This window comes from Vipera berus, assembly GCF_964194415.1.
Source record: "Vipera berus genome assembly, chromosome: 6".
NCBI lineage: Eukaryota > Metazoa > Chordata > Lepidosauria > Squamata > Viperidae > Vipera > Vipera berus.
This window is the reverse complement of record NC_138208.1, coordinates 29,135,266-29,156,672: the sequence shown is the minus strand read 5'-3', so window position 1 is coordinate 29,156,672 and position 21,407 is coordinate 29,135,266.

The window sequence follows — 21,407 nt, the reverse complement described above, 5'->3', positions numbered from 1 at the left end:
ATGTACCAATCTTTGATAGGAAGTCTTATGTATCTGAGTAATTGGACTAGACCTGATATTTCTTACTGTGTAAACCAATTGGCTAGGTACAACAATAATCCAACTGTTAGACACTGGCAATCAGCTAAACGAGTATTAAGGTATTTGAAGCAAACTATTCACTACTCGTTATATTTAGAGCCAAATCGTGAGTTAATCCTTACTGCATATGCAGATGCGAGTTTTGTCTCTGGTACAAGCACTCGTAAATCTACTTCAGGGTTGGCTATAATGTTGGGTGAGTCTTTGATTGGATGGAAGTCCATTAGACAAAAACACATAAGCTTATCTACAATGGAGGCTAAATTTTCATGTCTATCAGTGTTATGTACAGAACTGCTAGTGTACAAACAATTATTGTTAGATATGGGTTTAAATGTAAATGATCCATTCATTGTGTATGAGGACAATCAAGCTGCGATAAAGATGGCAAATAATGCTGCAGTAAGAACAAGATCTAAACATACTGATCTTCGTTATTTAAATGTCAGACAATGTATCAAGGATAAATTAATACAGCTAGAGTATTGTTCATCTGATGTAAATATTGCAGACCATTTTACGAAGGTACAAAGTGCTGTGAAACACAATGCTAATTGTGAAAGAATGTGCATAAGATTGTAAGAGTTATATATTATTCTACCCAAAGGGGAGAATGTTAGGCATATGGTGCTAGCCTACAATGTTGGGTTGAAAATATATTAACCATAATGCTATGTCTTTAAGTTGTTAATTGACCAATGGGTGTGTAAGTGTTCTCATGGCCATAAGAGGAAGCTAGGAACGTAGCTTCTCTCTCTCTCTGAATTCACTGATCTCTACTATTACTGTTTTTGCTCTGCTGTTGGTTTACTACTGTTGTAAACCTGAACTGTGTATTGACCTCTGGACCGGTAAGAAGACTTTGTATTTGGATTACTCCTTGGACTGTTGCTATTGTGTATGACCTGGACTGTTTATTTTTGACTGTGCATTTTTGTTTTTACACCACCTCAAAGTAAAATACTTTTTGCTTTTACAACTCAGTGTACTCTTACTGTGTGAGTCTTGCTGCTCTCAGTACCCTTCCTTGTCTGTGCAACTCTTTGGTAGCACAAGGAGACCTCTGCACAACAAATTCCTTAACAGGAAAGATGTTAGGCAAAAAAAAAGGCTAAAGTGAGAATCAAGAAATAAGATGATGGGAATTACCAGAGGAAGTATTTAAAAATTAAACAGTCGTTTGAATATGGTTAAAGAAATAGAAAGATTTTGAATATAAATGAAGATTAATTTAAGAGGGATGAGCCCCTAAAGTAATATAGTATGCCTTCTTTCCTTTTTCTTTTGTGTTTGGGTTTTTTTGACATGAGAAATATTAAAATGTTGGGATGGTTTATATAAAAGAAATGTTTTCTTTTTTGTCTTTTTTTTTTGCTCTTATTTTTTTAAGGTATGAGAAATGTAAAACTGTGATGGCTTGTATGAGAAAAATGATTTAAATATTTAAGTGTAACTAATTTTGAGAAAATCTTACCCAGTAAGAATGTTTTGAATACTGTGGGGAAAACAAATTTAAATAAGAATGTAAACATGATTTATGATGAGGCAATTAAGATGATCAGTGAAAAGAAGCTTTATACTGATGTGGTTATTATTTGCAGAAACATGAGAAAAATGTTTATATTAATTGTCATTTATTGAAATAAGAACTGTATTAATGTTGGTTAAGGAGAATATTACTGGAAGAAGAGGAAATCAAGCAAAGTTATGGACCATATAATTATAGAAATTAATTGTTATTGATTGTTTTTAAATATTAACCCAGACAACACAATGTTTACCAAATATTAAGATGTATGTTAAAAATAAATAAAACATTTTTTTAAAAAGCCCAACATACCCCCCAAAACACTACAAAAGATAAAATAGGAACAAAAATTAAATTAAGCAAGAAAATGATGAGAATACCTATCTGACCTTGATGAATATAAATCACTGGGACCCGATAGATTACATTCCAGAGTTCTGAAGGAACTGGCAGATGTTATCTCAGAACCATTGCACCACATCTTTCATAAATTCTGGAGCACTGGGGAAGTACCTGAGGATTGGAAAAGGGCTACTGTGGTTCCCATCTTCAAGAAAGGGGAAAAAACGGACTAAGAAAACTACAGACCAATCAGTTTAACATCAATACCTGGGAAGATCCTAGAAAAGATAATCAAAAAACAGATCTGTGAACAACTAGAAGCAAACAAAGTTATAATTAGTAGCCAGCATAGGTTTGTTAAAAACAGATCATGCCAAACCAATCTTCTTTCATTCTTTGATAAAGTGACTAAACTACCTGTAGTAGACTAGTGAAATATTGTGGACCTAGTATACTTAGATTTCAGCAAGGAATTTGATAAAGTAGACCACAAACTACTCTTTGGTAAGCTAGAAAAAGATGGAATAGACAACATCACCATGAAATGGATCTGTAGCTGGCTTGCAAACCTTACTTAATGAGTAGTCCTCAATGGCACTACATCCACATGGAGAGAAGTAAGCAGTGGGGTAGCACAAGGTTCTGTCTTAGGCCCAATACTCTTCAATATCTTCATCAATGACTTAGATGAGGGAATTGAAGGAGAATTCATCAAATTTGCAGATGACACCAAACTGGCAGGAGTAGTCAACATCCCAGAAGACAAACTCAGGATCCAAAAAGATCTTGACAAACTGGAACAATGGGTCCTATCCAACAAAATGAGTTTCAATGTGGATAAAAGCAAAGTTGATTAAAGGCCTGGAGACTAAAACATACGAAGAACGGCTGCAGGACTTGGGTTTGGCTAGTCTAAAGAAAAGAAGAAATAGGGGTGACATGATAACAGTATTCCAGTATTTGAGGGGCTGCCACCAAGAAGAGGGGGTCACATTATTCACCAAAGCACCAGAGGGCAGGACAAGAAACAGTGGTTGGAAACTGACCAAAGAGAGAAGCAACCTGGAATTAAGGAGAAACTTCCTGATAGTGAGGACAATTAACGAGTGGAACAGCTTACCTCCAGAAATCATGGGCACTCCATCACTGGAGACTTTTAAGAATCGGCTAGACAGTCACTTGTCTGAGATGGTATAGGTCCTCCAGCTTGAGCAGGGGGCTGGACCAGAAGACCTCCAAGGTCCCTTCCAGCTCTGTTCTGTTCTGTTCTGTTCTATTCTGTTCTGTTCGGTTCAGTTCCATTCCATTCTATTCTATTCATCAAGTCTGATATCAACATTTTTTAAAATGCATTAAAATGTGCAACTGTTATATTTAGCAGTGAGATAAAGTACATCTTTATGAAAGTTTTGCATAAAAATGTACTTACCAGGAATAGCCGAGCACATATTGTTAGGGTATGTTAGGCCATCTGACTTTGGTCTTTATCAAGTACTGAATTACAAACTGGATTAACAGAAAAAATGCCTATCCTTCCCTAAATTCAGATAAATTAAAAGTGTAACCTTTACCCATGTACTATGTATGATGCAGCTTCAGCTACTTTACAACCCACTGTAGCTGTTCTCCCAAAGGATATTAAGATTGCTCCTTTGGACACCAAAATGTTGCCCATTTAAGTTTAGAAGAAAGTTTAAATATGTCTGTTAATAAAATACTTGCTTGAAACAGGTCTGATTTAAGGGAGTCAGAACCTTTTGTAGCTGCATATTTACATAAGGTAGATGGAATTTTTGGATGGGCATATCCTCTCATAGACTAACACTTTCATGTTGTCCTTGGATAGATTGACTGAATAGCCTCATTCACTAATCAGGATTTACCTGTGTGGTCATTTTTGTGACAATATTGATGGTGTTCTCTATTCAATTGGGTCTGATTCTTAGTGATTCTGTGGGCCAGGTCTCTCTACATCTTCCAGTCTTGCACTATTGAGTTTTTCTATGCTTTGGTGGGTGTCACCTTTGATGGTGTCCAACCACTGTGTTGATGGCCTGGTTTCCTTTTACCACTAGCTCTTCAAAGCATAATTGCTTTCTCCAATGAATTCCCCCACATAACATGGCCCAAAATAAGTGAGACACAGTATTGTGATTTTTGTCTTCCAGTGACATGTCTGTTATATGCTCCAGTACTTGCTTGTTAGTCACCTTTGCTGTCCAAGAAATACACAGGAGTCTTTTTGAGCCCACACCTCAAACAAGTCAATTTTCTTTCTGTTTTGCTTTTTTAAGGTCCATCTTTCATAACCATAGGTAGCTACGGGGCCATTTCTGTATCCATTGTATTTATTTTAGATATATTTTTAATGTTTAGTTCAGGTTATTAAATACATAGTCTTAACATCTCATTTTGCCACAATCCATTTGCAAACTTAATCAAGGACCATATCAAGGAGAAGCCCATTGGACCAGCAATTGCAGGGTTTCCTGAATTTCCTAAATCAGCCCTGGGTCCACAACCTGATTTTTGACAAGAAAATAGAGAAATCTGTATAGGATGGAATAACAAGCCCAAAATGTATAAGTAATTATAGTGGTATGCACTCCTAACTAAATTGGTAAAATGGTGGTGGTTTCCTTCTGATGTTTTCATTTAGAGTCTGTTAAGAATATTCTTCTGCAACATTTTCTAGAAGGCCTTAAAATCAATAATCAGTAGATTATTGTTGAGAATACCAAAGATATATGAAGTGTTAAAAAAAGACCTGGAAGAGCCAAATTAATAGTGATAACCCAGCCCTATATTAAAATATCTGGAATTATCATTAATATATACCTTTTGAAACCAATAATTGATAAAATTTAATTTTATGGTACATTTGGACAGTCCATGTACTTCATCAAAGCAGAATATCACACTTTCCATTAGGACAAGATTTTTTTTCAGGTGAGCTAATTATATAACTATTAATGAAATGTCTGCATGCATATTTGTGAACACTTTCTACTGTTTTGCAAAAATACCCAAGAACACTTTAGTAACAATCTGTGTACAGAGAGATTAGTTGTTGAAAAATGTAAACAAATAAATTAAAAACCTTCAGAAGTTTCCCAGTCATTATGGTACCAAACTGTTTTTGTTTTCCTGTGATTTGCAATGTTAGCCAACTAGGAATTCTGCATTTTAGCCTTTTTTTACTAACTATGCTAGCCAGTTGCTACAACTGGAGTCTAGATAATGAAAAATGGACTGATGCAGGAAATAGAGGGCACGCAGACCATCTCATGAGAATAATACTTTGTCATTTCAGAAATAACATTCCCTGGGCTCAAGCAACATTTCCCCTTTGAATGATAAAATGGCAGTGGCAGAAGGATAAGTCACAATCATCCCAAAGGTGCTTTTTCAAAAGGCAACCAGACTTTCTTTGTTTTTTGCTTGAAGACATTTTGTTTCTCATCCAAGAAGCTTCTTCAGTTCTGACAGAACTGAAGAAGATTCTTGGATAAGAAGCGAAACGTCTTCAAGCAAAAAAGAAAGTCCAATTACTCTTTGAAAAAGCACCTTTGGGACAACCATGACTTGAATGACTGAGAATCTCCATAGACATTAGTCACAATCACAACCCCACCTGGCAGGAGTAGAGCATTATGACATCACATTAGCAGGACTTCCCCAACATATATTAAATTCTTTTAGGCTCCTAGACAATATCTGTGACCAGCTAAAGTAACTGCAGTCCAGTAACTGCTGTATATAAACACATGAAGCTGGCATGTTAGACTTACTGCTTAATCTTTGTTCCAAGTGTACGATCGAATAGTACATTATTCTGAATGCAACATACAGTATATTACCATTCCTTCTGGGGATCTTTTTTATTTCTAGTAGATGACATTTAATGGTTTTCCAACATCCAGGTGGCCATATAGTTGTATTATTATGTAACATCAGCAGGACTGAGATTTGATTGTATTTATAAGGAAGTACTATCATGTTTCCCTAAAATTAAGACCCGGTCTTAAATGTTTTTTGCCTCCAAAAGAGGCAACAGGTCTTATTTTCGCATGCCCCAACACCTGTCAGCCCACTGTTTGAGTTCTTCTGCATTGTGCTGGTGCCGCCAGTCATGGCAAGATGCCAAATGGTGCTTTGTGCCAGTGTCTCTGCTCGCAGTAGGATGCTGTGTGGCTTATCATGCCAGTGCTGCTGCTTGTGGCAGGAGGCTGCATGGCTCATCATGCCAGTGCCACGCTTGCAGCAGGAGGCCATGTGGTGCATTGTGCCATAGTGCATCGTTGTGATGCACTGTGCAGCCTCCTGCCAGGAGCGGCAGCACCAGCACAACAAGCCATGTGGCCTCCTGCCATGAGCAGTGGCACTGGCGCAATGCACTGTGAGGCCTCCTGCTGTGAGTGGCTGCAAGTAGCTGCAGAAGAACTCGGGCGACAGTGTGACAGATGTCAGGGAATGGGAGTCCTGGCTGTAGCGGTCCTAAAGTAAGCAAGTGCTGGGTGTGTGGGGCAGCTCCACCCCTCCCGCCCTAGCTTGATTTTTAAGCATGCTCCTCACCCCCTAACTAGGGCTTATTTTGAGAATAGGGCTTATATTTTTACACGTGTAAAAATCAAACTAGGGCTTATTTTCTGCATAGGTCTTATTTTCGGGCAAACACAGTATGTATTTTCTCTGTTTTGCTTTTTTTCCTCTATATTGTTTTAGGATCCATGTTATAACTTTCCTGTATTTCCCACCTAGAAAAGTACTTGTAACCAAATTAAATCCTTTCTTTATGATCAGAGATCAACAGAATAGATTCAAACACATAAAAGCAAACAATAAAAGGAACAGAAAGGGAAAACAACACATTTGATTTTATGATTTGAGTCTGATGGTAAAAGGGTATAAAAATCACCCATTCTTTCAGGTATGCTTAGTAAAAAAAGGGAATATAACATTCTTTAGAAAATCTTTATAAAAGTTATAATAAAAAGGACATGTTCAATTGTTTCAATTGTCCTGGAATTACAAGGGCAAGTGCATTGAATTATGGGAATATTGGCATATCTGCAAAATAATAATACAGATGGAAGAATGTTGCATGCAGCCCTGAAAATCTCTTTCTTCAAGCTATAAGAAAAGTACACCAATAACTTACATAATTCCCCAATACCTGTGTCTAGTCTAATTCTGAGGCTCTGAGAGAATGTGCTGACTTCTGACATATATTTGATGTCATCTGCTCTCAAAGTCCAAAGTTAATAAGGAATTTACCATCATTCCAGATATTCTTAAATTCTGCTCTACTGCTTTTTCCAAGACTGGGAGATAATTGTCAGCTAAGGCTAGCAGTAATGAGTACTTGCGTTGGAAGTGCCCTGAGATGTGGCAAATAAAGAAATTATGGTTTGTATTGTCTCTAGGATGGTTTCTTTTTTCATATATATGTGAACCTGAGCTGCAAAAAGTACTTCAACTAGTGTTTTATCTCACCCAACAAAACCCCTTTAACATAGGAGGAATAAGTCCCCCTCCTTTGAAGCAAAAAAAAAGAGTTTGATATCAGGCTTGATTTCTTCCTTCCATTTCTATTTTTACCCTCATGCCTCCTTAGCACTTCTTCACTTTGAACTATATGATGTACTTCTTCCTTTATACCTTGCCTTACTGTTTAGTTTACTTCCTGTTTTCAGTGTAAACCAGAGATCAATACTTCTCTCACCGAAGCATATTAAACAGCCATTAGTAGAAAAAGTCAAGCCTTTATCTGAGAAATGTTGGACATACTGCTGACAGAAGGGTTTAATCTTTCTCTGAAATGTTTTTTTAATTAAAATTGTTAAATACTGAGTTCAATGAGGCATTGAACAGACCGAAGGTTAAAGCAACAGCTCTTTATTGAAGGAACACAGAATTGGCTCTAACAGCCACTTGGCTTCTATTTATACCGGATTGCCACTAGGCGGCAGCCAATAAATTTAAAGCACCATTTGCTGCCGAAAGTACAGGCTTGTAGCTAACATGAAAACAGTTAAAGACTTGATTTAAACATATTCAGCTAACAGCTTATAACTGCCATTAGAAATTGGGTCAATACACAACACCCTTCCCCCTAGATAAATCAACATATCACAAATAATGAATATAATCTTGTAAGTAAGCAGGTGGGTTTCGTACCTGCTCTGATCACCATAGTGTTGTTGGAGGCCCCCGATCTACAAGTCCTTTAGATGGGCGGGGTAGACCAGGTTTCCTAGACTCACTCACCTTCTGAATGTTCTGGCTGGGTAGACCGGTGTTGTCCTGTGCAGTACTGTCAGGTTGATAGGTGCCCGTTTCTTTGAACGCAGCACAGTCTGACAGTCTGGGGAACAAGTCTGCTAACAATTCCTGTTCAGGGGACATAGTCTCAAGAGTCTGTGCTGACTCAGACGTGGCTAAGTCACCATGCATCTTCCTGCTAGTCTCACAAGACTTAGGAGACTCAGGCACATGGAGGTTACCAGGCAACTCCCAGCTCTCCTCTCTGTCAGTGGCCAGGGTTTGATTAGCCTGCCACCATCGCAGTTGGTCTATGTGGCACTGAACCACACAACCGTCTTCCAGGGCTACTTCATACAACAGTGGCCCTGACACCTTACAAACCACAGCTACCACCCACTGTGCCCCTTGTTTATAGTTTCTTGCCCAAACTTTCTCTCTGAGTTGCACATTCTGTGGGGGCTTGCATTGCACCATTTCTGCAGCTGCCTAGTCAGGATGAAGACAGTCCAGCTTTGTGGTCAGCTGACATCCCCATCTCAGTTCCACTGGGCTGTGGCCCATTGTGGGGCATGGAGTTGTGTGCTGGCAGAGCAAAAGGTCTGCCAGCCAATGATGCCAATCACCAGTCATTAATTAGTCTCTTTAATGACTCCTTGGTCATCCTGACCATATGTTCTGCTTGACCATTCGAAGCAGGATGAAAGGGGGCTGAAGTAGCATGTCTGATCATGTTGGTCCGTAAGAAGGACTGGAACTCAGCTGCAGTGAATTGTGCCCTATTGTCAGATACAATCACATCAGGCAGGCCGTGCATGGCAAAGATTCTGCACAGTTCCTGGATGGTCCTGGCAGTAGTCAGGTGCTACCTCTGGCCACTTAGAGTAACTGTACACAACAATGAGGAACACCTGTCCTTGGAAGGGTCCTGCATAGTCTATATGAACTCGAGACCAGGGAATTTGTGTGGTCTCCCAGTGATGTACTGGAGCTTGAGGCATTTCAGGTCTGGTCTCCTGGCAGACCTGGCATCTTTTTACTTGAGCCTCTATGTCCTTATCCAACCCTGGCCACCATAGGTGGCTTCTCATGAGTGCCTTCATCCTGACTATTCCAGGATGTCCCTCATGCAGAGATTCTAGGACCTTTGCTCTTAATGTGTGTGGGACTATTACCTGACTTCCCCATAATCTGGCTCATCTTTTCTTCTGATGAAACTGTGAAATTCTGGGCCTGGTCTGGTTTCAGGCCACCCCCTCAACACCCAGCTCAGGACACGACTGAGTATTTTGTCAGTGGCTGTTTCAGCAGCCACATCACCTGCGTGAAGAGGAGACTCAGGAAGATCCTGGATTGCCAGGATACGTGCCGTAGGTGCAGGGTCAGGATCTGTTTGAGGCAGGGGCAGACTGCTGAGTGCATCAGTGTTAGATGTTTTTGTGCCAGCCATGGCAGTTCCCCAAAAAGGTCATCAGATGGGAGCAAAGAAGCATCTTTGCCTCTGACTGGTGGGTCAGGGGTCCCCGGCCCCTGCAGCCCCATTGGCGAGAGAGTTTTATGGTTAGGGAGGGGCTGAGACCCCCCCATAAATACCTCTGCTCAAGGGGCTGCTCTTTTTCTAGTCTGGCCTTGCTATGCTTGCTTGCTCTCTGTTCTCTCTTCTGCTAGCTTACAATCCAGGCATGGAGGCCTCCATGCCAGGAAACTGTTTCTATTTACTTTATCGTTAAATAAAGCTTCATATGATTGCATCTCTGCGTTATGCCTTTCACTTGGAAGCACCTTAACGATCCATCGACCTCGTGAGACCAGTTCACAAGTTGGAAGCAAGAGGATGGTTTAAGGCAATGCTTCCAAGTCAGCGGCTACTGCAAGATGTCTAAAGGTTCCAGCAAGAACCCATTTAAAATGGATGGGAGGAGGTCTCCGATTGTGACAAAGAGTCTTCAATCAAAGACAGCTGCCCTGCATACAGCCCCTGATGCAAGCTCAGCACCAGGGACCCCTTCGCATGCCTCCCTACATCTGCAAGCCACAGAGGGAAGCATGGAAGGCTTGCAGTCCACCCAAGACTGCTCAGACGCAGCGGAAACAGCCCGGGCCCAAGACAGGCACCGCATGGACCAAATGACTGACCAGGAACGCAAGGAGCTGCTTCTAAAGTTCCTTGCAACACAAAGGATGCCACAAGCCTCTCCATGGGGGATGCCAGCGCAGGAGGCCTCTGGACACCGGGTGAGTCCTTCCCCAACGCCCACGAGGCCCCCTAACATGGCGCCGGCCACCCTGAGTGACCCCAGGACCCCAGAGCTTTTGGCACAAAATTTCCCGCCAAACTGTGACCTACAGCTTCCTGGGGCAACTGGAAACAAGATGGCGGCCCCCAGGACACCCACATGGTCTGATAAAGATAGGCCTCAACCAAGCCTGGAGGCCCAGCAATCGGGAGCATCCAGCCAAATCGGCATGGAAACCCCCTGGTCCTCCCCACCAGAAAGCCTCAAGGCCTATGATGGTAGTGAAGCCTGTCCAGCCGAGCCTACTGCAGCAGAGATTGGAGCAACTATCCGGACCCTGGTTGCAGCTCTGGAGGCTAAAACGACTGCAGCCTCAACATCTGGGGTAGCCAGCCTCCCTCACCAACCCCAGGGGGCTCCTGGAAGAGTTCCAAGGACTCCAACCCTCTCCCCGGGGCCTAACTGCCGGGAGGGGTCCAGCCTGGAGCCTCCCAACTACGTCCTGCAACCCCAGAGGACCCCCAGTGAACCCCTGGGGCCCCCAGCCTACTTTTCAAGACGCCCTGCTTGCCAGATGGTCTTTGGGGGGGCTCCAGAAGAGGCCCCCCCTCCAGAGCCATCTTCAGCCACCCCCAGGTTCTTCAGGACCAGCGATGGGCTTCTCAGGGCAATTCAGGCAATCCAGGCAATCCATGTGCCATCCAGCCTCCATCCTGCGATCTTTGCCCCCCGGTGAGTATTCCAGTGCCGGGGGGCTTCAGGAGGAATCTTTGGAGCTTTTGCGGCCCCCTCAAATTCCAGCCTACAGACCCAGGGCTGGGCCTAGTACAGAAGCAGGAAGCGCTCCCTCTGCCTCATGGGCCCCCAACTCCGAGCATGCTCAGTCGGAGCCATCCAAAAAATCAGAGAAAAATACCACCACCTACCAGCAGAGGGATCCCTTTTCCATTCACATCAATGGAAAGTTCACAGATCTATAACAATGCATATAGAGCTATGAAAGATTCCCCTCTATCTGCCCCTGCTTTCTCAAATAATTTTGAAAAACTGCAGCTTGGGGGGGGAAATTTCAGCAGATGGTATAAAGAAGTGCAGGTATATCTATTAGAGCAAGTGACTCTAGAGATGGTTCTGGATCCCCCACCTCTTCCCTGGGGACCCCAAGAAGAGTGGTATCATAGGAAAGCATATACCACTCTACTGAGTTCACTGGATACTAACTTGTACTCCAGCATTCCAGATGGACTCACAGCTGGTGAACTTTGGCGGTTATTATACAATTTATTCAACAGCGACACCATTGGTTCGATCACCAGACTCACAACTGAGTTTTACACCACCAGACTGAAGTTTGGGGCTAGCATGCCTGAACACCTGGGAAAATTGAAGACACTCAGGGCAGAACTGATGTCCAGAGACTACCCTGTAACTGATGCGAACATGGTCGCTGTCATTCTGGCTTCCCTGGACAGAAGTTGGAGCAGCTTCATTGTTTCACTGGAGGGGACAATGAAGTAAGCCATGACTCTGTCCTACCTCACAGGGAGACTCATTGGGGAAGATAAGAGACGAAGAGATGCAGGAGAATACGCCAGAGTTACCACCCAGCGAGCCAGCAGGAGGCACCACAGCTCAGAGCAGGTTAATGCTCTACTTAAGTGTTTCATCAGTGGCTCTGAGGGGCACCTCAAGAAGGACTGCCCCCATCAAAAACAAGGCCCCAAACATGGTCCCAATCAAGTAAGGGGCAAGGGGCAAGGAAGGGGGCGTGGCGGGGCCAAAGGTAGTGCCAACGGCAATTTTGTGTGTACTTGTGCTCTCACCCCCACCACAAAAGCTGATAGCCCCACTGACTTATGGTTACTGGACTCTGGAGCTTCATCTCACATTACCAGTATGAAACAAGGGTTTAAAAGGTTAAAGAAAATTAACTCATCTGTCAAGGTGGCCAATGGTGATAAGGCTTTGGTTGTTGGGGAGGGCACTGTTTCTGTACCCGGGCTGGGAAAAGTTGAAGGGGTATTGCATGCTCCCTCCATTGCCAACAACCTACTAAGCATTATCAAATTATGTGACGATGACAAGGTGGAAGTTTTATTTCACAAAGGGGGAGGTCATGTCACCTGGAACCAGAGGGTCATTGGAAGTGTTGCCATCATAAATGGTTTGCCATACTTCTCCCCTGAGAACCCAGCCACCTCAGAAGGGGCCCCACAGCCAGCCCCAAGGCTGTTTAAGGAGCGCAAGGCCGAAGCGGTTGCACCCAAGCCACCTCAGCCAGCCCCATGGCTTTCCAAGGGCAGTGTGGACAAGAAACCCAAACCTCAGCATGCACCTACATCGCCGCTCAAGGCAACCAGAGCCAAGAGGGTGTCAGTGGGGAAGCCGCTCCACGATAAGTGTGCCCATCTCTTACACCGAAGATTAGGTCATGCGAGCTTCCCTGTGGTTAAAAAGATGGGAGAGTTTGCTGAGGGAGTCCAGCTCAAGAATTGTGAGGTGTTCCTGGACTGTGCCATCTGTAAGAGGGCAAAGAGGAAGGCTGCCCCCATCCCTAAGGTGTCACTGCGTAAGACCCAATACCCGTACCAACTAGTACATGTTGATTTGGTTGGGCCTTTCACACCATCCCTAGGGAAAAGTCAGTATTTTCTCACTGCCGTTGACGATTTTTCACGGTACGGCCACGTGTATACTCTCACAGAAAAATCCGAAGCCTTTGACGCTATAAAATCACTGTACAACTTTGTAGAGACCCAGTAGAAGACCAATATCGCACAACTGCAGAGCGACCACGGGGCTGAGTTCATGTCCCGAAAATTCCAGGACTGGGTAAGGCGTAAGGGCATCCGCCATTTTCTTACTGCGCCATTCACCCCTGCTCAAAATGGCGTAGCAGAGAAAAGAAATGGAATCCTGCAAACTATGGTGTGTAGTCTGATTGCGGACGCTGGGGTCGCAGAATCATACTGGGCAGAGGCGGTGAAATACGCCAATTACACCTTAAACTGCACCTGGAGCAGTGTTGTGAACCAGACCCCATATTTCCTGGTCCACGGTAGGAAACCAAGTCTGGGACACTTGCGTGTGTTTGGCTCCTACGCTTGGGTGCACATCCCCAAGCAGCTGCGGAAGAAGGGGAGATCTGTCTCCCAGAGACTGAGGCTCTTGGGCTACGCTCCTGGCTCCAAGGCCTACCGTTTCCTGGGATAAGGGGGCAGGATTGTGACTTCCCAATCTGCCTCCTTCGAAGAGGACTCCAATTGGACCCAGATCCACTCAAATGATCTGAGCCCATATATCAACCGACCCAGCAAGGACACACCAACCACGACATCACCTGAGACGACCACCTACCCTGCCACCGACGAAAGTGAGGAACAAGATGAAGATGTCATCCTACCTGGATCATATGGGGAGGATGAGCCGTTCAGTCCCCCAGCAACGCCTCAGAGACCCGCGGAAGGAAAGGGCGGTGAGTGGCAGAAGGTAAGGAGGTCAAAGCGGTCCAACAAAGGGATCCCGCCAAAGAGAATCGACATTGGGCACATCGCGTCTGTCAACAGCGTTGTGGTCACCCCAAAATCCTTCTCTGACATCCAGGAGCTGCCCATCAAAGAACAGGAGAAATGGCAGCTCGCGATGGAGAAGGAGATGCAGAGACTAAGAAAGCTCAAGGTCTTCACCCCCCAGCAACCACCAAAGGAGAGGAAAGTCATTGGCACAAGGTGGGTTTACAAGGCCAAACCACTTGCCAATGGCCTCTACCTGTATAAGGCCCGTTTGGTAGCTCAGGGGTTCGCTCAGCGCTACATGGAGGACTACGGGGAGACCTACTCTCCAACTGTCCGGGCAGAGAGTGTCAAGGCCGCCCTCGTGACTGCAGCTGCTCTGGGGGAGGAAGTCTTCCAATTCGACATCCAGACGGCTTACCTCCACGCCAACTTGGACCGGCAGATCTACGTGAGGGCCCCTCCTGGCTACCAGCAGGAAGGGGGAAATACATGGTTGCTCCACAAAGGGTTATATGGCCTCAAGCAGTCGGGGAAACTATGGTATGACTGCCTTAGAAAAAGTTTAGAACGAGTTGGTTTCACTGCATCCCATGCAGATGAATGTGTTTTCACACGCAACTCCAAGGGTACCACAGAACGGGTTTTAGTTTATGTGGACGACCTCCTAAATATAGGGCCTGACAAGGAAGGGCGTGATGAATTTGCCAAGGCCCTGGAGGAAAAGTTTACCCTGAAGTCTTTGGGGCGGGTTGACAAGTACTTGGGTGTGCACATCTTGGCCACTAAGGGGGGTTCGCCCTATCTCAGAAAGAAAAGATAGAGGAGTTATTGGTCAAATGCAAAATGGCAGAATCTAACCCAACGCGTAGCCCGATACAAAGTGACTATTACAATCACACTCACAAGGACGGTCCTGAGTTCACAGATAATACGCTTTACAGATCTGTGATCGGCTCCTTGCTATATATCAGCAATTGGAGCAGGACTGACATAGCTTTAGCTGTGAATTTACTGTCCAGGCATGTGGAACACCCAAAGGAATTCCACTGGACTGCCGTTAAAATGGTACTTAGGTACCTCAGGGGCACGACCGATGCTCTCCTTGTGCTGGAACCAGAGAAGGGGAAGACGGCCCAGCTCTCCACTTACTCAGACGCAGACTGGGCTGGCGACACCAAGAGTAGACGGAGCACCTCTGGTTTCCTCATATTGCTAAATGGCTGTCCTATCCATTGGCATGTTAGGCTGCAAAAATTTGTTTCTTGCTCCACGGCCGAGGCTGAATATGCCAGCCTGTCAGACACGGCCAATGATTTGATTTGGTTCGATGCTCTGATAACAAGCATCTGGGCATCTCCTCCTCTGCCCATCCAAATTCAAGAGGATAATACAGCCGCAATTGCAATCTCGGGGGCATATGCAGTGGGCTCTAGGTCCTGCCACATAGACATACGCTATAAAAATGTCAGGCAGCTTGCCAAAGAGGGTTTTATACATGTTGAGCATTGTAACACAACTGACCAGATAGCTGATCTGTTCACCAAACCTGTTCCCATTGACCAGCACAACCTTCTGTGTAAGCGTTTGTGTTTGGTCTTCTGAACGTTTTTATGCATGTCTATGACACCTGGTCGCCCCCTCACACACATTCACTGGTCCCTGTCATTGGCTGGCAAGAAGGGGAATTGTTAGATGTTTTTGTGCAAGCCATTGCAGTTCCCCCAAAAGGTCATCAGATGGGAGCAAAGAGGCTTCTTTGCTCCCACTGGTGGGTCATGGGTCCCCGGTCCCTGCAGCCCCATTGGCGAGAGAGTTTTATGGTTAGGGAGGGGCTGAGACCCCCCATAAATACCTCTGCTCAAGGGGCTGCTTATTTTCTAGTCTGGCCTTGCTATGCTTGCTTGCTCTCTGTTCTCTCTTCTGCTAGCTTACAATCCAGGCATGGAGGCCTCCATGCCAGGAAACTGTTTCTATTTACTTTATCGTTAAATAAAGCTTCATATGATTGCATCTCTGCGTTATGCCTTTCACTTGGAAGCACCTTAACGATCCATCGACCTCGTGAGACCAGTTCACAATCAGTGTGGCCCATTTCCTTGCCTGGCTTATGTACTAGCCTGTAATTGTAGGCTGCCATGAAGATCAACCATCTCAGCATCCTCGGGGAAAGGATCTGAGGGGTTTGCCTGTCTGCAGTAAACAGACCTAGAAGAGGCTTGTGGTCCATGAAAACGGTAAATGTGTGACCATAAAGGAAATCATGGAAATTCTTTATTCCAGCTACTATTGCTAATGCCTCCTTGTCAATTTGTGCATAATTTCTTTCTGCAGGGGAAAGTGTTCTTGAATAATACTCTATGGGTGCTTGCCACCCATCAGCCATTAAATGACTCAAAACTGCTCCTATGCCATATGATGAAGCATCGCATGCAATACTGACAGGCAGTTTCTCGTTGAAGTGCATTAACACTGAGACTGATGATAGCAGTGCCTTGACTGCTTTGAAGCTTTTTTCGTGGATGCTACTCCACAGCCATGGTGCTATTTTATCCAGAAGCCTATGCAGAGGCTCTGTCAATGCTGCCTTATGAGGCAAGAATGCATGGTAATTTAATTAATTTAATTAATTTAATTTAATTAATTCCATTTATATCCCGCCCTTCTCCGAAGACTCAGGGCGGCTTACAAACTTAGCAGTAGCCTTCATTCTATGTATATGCCTGCTTATTAGGGCTTTCACACACACCCCCAAGCGGCATTATTACAAAGTCAGTGTTGTGACTCAGGGCCAGCCTGTGGGTCCGACAGCCGGGTCCGATGTATCGGAGGACTCAGATGTGGGGGAGGAGGGAAACGAACCGGCTGATGATGATTTGGAGACTTTGCAGAGTCCTCAGCCGGGAACCTCTGCTCAGCTGTGTGAGCCCGAGAGTGCGGAGGATGATGACCCACAGCTGGCCCTGTTCAAGGACGCCCGACGCAGGAGGCAGTCGAGCAGGGACAAACAAAGGAAGGCTATGGGACTCCTCGGGAGGAGGCACAGGGAGACCACGCCCTGAGCTCTCTATAAAAGGAGTGTTTGGGGAGGGGCTGGTTGCTGAAAGCAACTCTTTTGCTTGAGAAGATAAGCTCTTGTGTGTTTACTATTAAATCTTGGCAGAAGCCTTTTAGCCTTGGACGCTTTCCAGTCTCTTCTTTTGATTAGGGGTGCGAGAAGAGGGCTGGTTCAGAACTGTCAGCTTAATTGCCCCCAACAATCTGGGTCCTCATTTTACCTACCTCGGAAGGATGGAAGGCTGAGTCAAGTAACCCTAAAAAATGCCTGCAGCTCCCCCTTTGACTTAGATCTGGAAGCCTGCTGTATAGCTTTGAGCTTTGAGTCAGCAGGGTGGATTCCAGCAGCCTCTATCCAGAATCCCAGGAACTCAGTAGAGGTCACTCCTATCTGTCATTTATCTCTTTTAAGCTTCAAACCCACTTTGCAGAAGCATCGAAGAACTGCTCTGAGACATTCTGCAAATATTTCTGCTGACTCTCCAGCAATTAGAACGTCATCAAAGTAAGGGCACACACCTGGAATATTCGTGAGTGTATGTTCCATTACACTCTGAAACAGTCCTGGGACGACACTTACCCCAAACTGCAGGAGGTGAACCATGAACGCCCCTCTGTGTGTAACTATAGTTTGTGCTTCTGCAGTGGCGTCATCCACAGGCAGTTGCTGATATGCCTGTGTGAGGTCCAGCTTAGTGAATAAGTGACCTCCCTGTAGTGATGCCAGGATGTAACTAACTACGGGGACTGGGTACACAAGCTGCTGAAGTGCCTTATTAATGGTGCACTTATAATCAGCGCAGATGCGCACATCTCCATTTGGCTTAACAGGTGTGACTATGGGGGTTTCCCACACACTGCTATCTACAGGTTGTGGCACTCGCTGCTGCACTAGCTTATCTAACTCTGCATCTATTTTTGGTTTTAAGGCAAAAGGCACTCTGCGAGGCTTGATCCTGATTGGCGTTACTGCTGGATCAAGGTGGAAGAGATTGGTGCTCCTTTGTTTTTGCCTAAGCTGGGGCTGAATACGTCAGCAAATCCCTGGCACATAGTTGCCAGGTCAGCTGTTTGAGTGCTGTTTATGCCAGTTACATGGATGCCGAGGGCACCAAACCAGTCCAGCCCAATCAAACTGGTGGGCTGGCCTTCGACTACTACGATGTTGAGGGAACCCTTAAACTCTTTGAAGCTGACTTTCACTGTAGCTTTGCCTTTAACTGCTACATGGGAATTTTGAAAGTCTGTCAGCACAAGGTTTGATGGCTTGAGTTTGACTCGTTTTCTGCCTTGTCTGCAGACATAATTAAAAGTTTTGTAGGAGATTATGGACAGGGCTGACCCGGTGTCCAGTTCCATCAAACATGGAACCTCTTGTAGCCTGACCCTGAGTCTTAGCTTTTCTTTGAGAGGGCAATGGGCTCCTGTTCTAAAAATGTTCCTCCTCCCAGAGCAGTATCCGACCCTGTTTTGCCCTGGGGCCCATTTACCTCTCCTGGGAAGGTCTTCAGGTTGAGCTTCCCTCTGGTGACCTTTACAGATGATGGCGATGTGCCCCTGTTTGCCACAGGCTAGACACACTGCAGTGCGGAACCTGAACTCCGATCGCTGGTGCCGTTCTCCGCAGCTGGCACAGCCAGGGAATATAGCCGCTGCCTTCTTCTTGGTAGATTTTGCACCCGGTCAATCTCATCATCTTCATCCATCCGTTCTATCCATGGCTTTGTGGTGAACAGCTCTCTGGCTGGGGGGAGTCTTCGGAGGTTGTAGAGCCTTCACTGCTCCACCAGCGGCCTCTTCTGCCATGACCTCTTTTAATGCATCTTGGAACGTCAAGGCTTCCCTTGCAAAGAGCCTCTGCTGTAAGTCTCTGTGTCTCAGGCCACATACGAGTCAGTCCCTGAGCTGATCCTCTAAATCTGAGAATTCACAGAATTACGGCAGCCATGAATTCAGCTGCTGACTCCCCAAGCTGTTGTTCTCTTTGTTCGAATGCATGCAATAACAGACAGATAGGGTTCAAAATGTTCCTTTAGCCTCCTCTTCAGATCAGCATAGGTGACTGATTCTAAGCTCGCTGGGGCTATCAGGTTCTCCACGATGTTGAAGGTTGCCTGCCTGTACATGCAGAACAGGGTTGCAGCCTTCAGTCCATCGCCTCTCACCTGGTTGGCCGGCAGGTAATTCTCCACCCTGGAGATGTAGGAGCTCCATTGTTCAGGGTGAGAAACATCAAATTCATTCAGCTTGCCCATTTTGGCCATATCTCACACTCACCAGGTCTTGGTCAGATGCCTTCTGCTGCTAAGGAGCTGCTGGGTGAATCCTGGGGACAGGCCCCTCAGGAAGACTATGCTTCCAGTGTGGCTTACTGGCAGGCAGGGTGGGGACGTAGTCCCAACCAGGACTCTTGTGCCTGGTCTCACACCCAAGTGACTTCTGGCTCAAGTGCTTCAGCTCTTCCTTAGCAGCATCCCACCCTCATCACCACTGTTAAATACTGAGTTCGATGAGGCATTGAACAGACTGAAGGTTAAAGCAACAGCTCTTTATTGAAGGAACACAGAAGTGAGTCTAACAGCCACTTGTACCGGACTGCCACTAGGTGGCAGCCAATGAAATTAAAGCACCATTTGCTGCCCAAAGTGCAAGCTTGTAGCTAACATGAAAACAGTTAGAGACTTGATTTAAACTTGACTTGATTCAGCCAACAGTTTATAACTGCCATTAGAAATTGGGTCAATAGACAACAAAAATAATTTCACCCAATTCCCATTTGTCCTATATATATATGAAATACCTAGATCTCATCCAAAGGCTCTCTTATCTGGTTCCTCAATCACTTAAGAATCATTATCTTTTATAGCTGCAGTCCTATATTTATCTACTTGAAGCTAATCTTCATTCATAAGCAGGGATTATTTCTGAGTAAACACGCATAAGTTTGTCTTTTAAAAGATGCATCTGTTTTAAATGAGCAAAATATGTCCATAATTTACATGGATTCATTTTTCTTCCTTTTTAATGGTTTAGCCTACAACGTGCCTGAGATTTCAAAAGCTGTTTGCAAAAAATATAGTCTAAAATATGTCAATCACAGAATGATGTCAGGTCCCCAATTAACTCGCCTCTCTGAAACCACAGCAAACAGGTGAAGTTATATCTGTCATTTAATGGTTTATTGAGAAATTAAATGCTACAATTCTGATAACCCTGATAGATTTGCTTTAGCGCTTCCTTTTCTTATTGGGGCCAGGATGGAGATCTCAGAATGACATTGTAGGCAAAAATGTAGCCTTGAAATTTTTTGCAAAAATGCAATTAAAAACATACATAATTACTAATGAAGTCACTCACTTAGCAAGAGAATGCACACTGGCTCTGCTTTGGGAGTCTGCACTTGATTTCCTATGAAAATTAATCGGCTATCTAACAATCTTCAGCTGCTGAGGATGATTATAAAAAGGGAAGAAAATGCCCTTTGTGTAGGTGAAATGTGTCGTGGACTGTCATCGTAATATACCTCAGTGAAATGAAGGTTAATTCTGATGTACAACCTGCATGACAGTCATTATCAGTGAATCATGAAAATAAATTAAGCTACTGAAATAGATACGTTCTTCACTCGTACACAGTGGGTATCCTGTGAGGAAAGGACAGATGAACTTTACAGATTATTATTGGAAAATAGTGTAGAATTCAATTAATACACCTAAAGACACTTTTATAGAGGGCAGTCATAATTTAAATGACAGCAGGAAGTAATTTTCTTGGATATAAGTCAAATTTTCAGAATTTCAGGTTCTACATTATTAATTTTAAAATATCTTAAACAAAAAGGTGATCTATACTGATTCATAAAAGGATCAAGACCCTTTTGTTCAAAGTTTCCTCAAAATAAAATAATTGTACATAAGTAACCTAGCCTTTTCTTTGCCAAAAAAGCATCTGAAAATTACAATAAAACAAGTAGTGTCACTTTGGGGGTTCCCCCATGTTTTGATGTCTTTAATACCTCTAGTTTTCTCCCTGTTAATGAAATTGGTTCTCTAAATTTGCTCTGAAAAGTAAATAAATGCTAATTTCACCTCTTTTTTCTAATGTGGAAATTCTGGGAGGAAAATAAATTGAGGCACTAAGAATAGAGTAAATGGCAACTTTCAACAAGAAAGGTTAGGCTTAATCCAAGCAGGCATCTGACAAGCTCCCATACACATTGAATCCATATCAGTGTGACCCTACCACAGACCTTCTTTATCCATTAATCTACAGTTCTTTTAGCAAGCAGCCAAATTAGCTCCATGACAGGGCACTGCCTGCTGATTAGTGCACATCATTCTATGGAGCAGAAAGAAAAAAACAAACCCCTCCTTCATTTAAACTCAA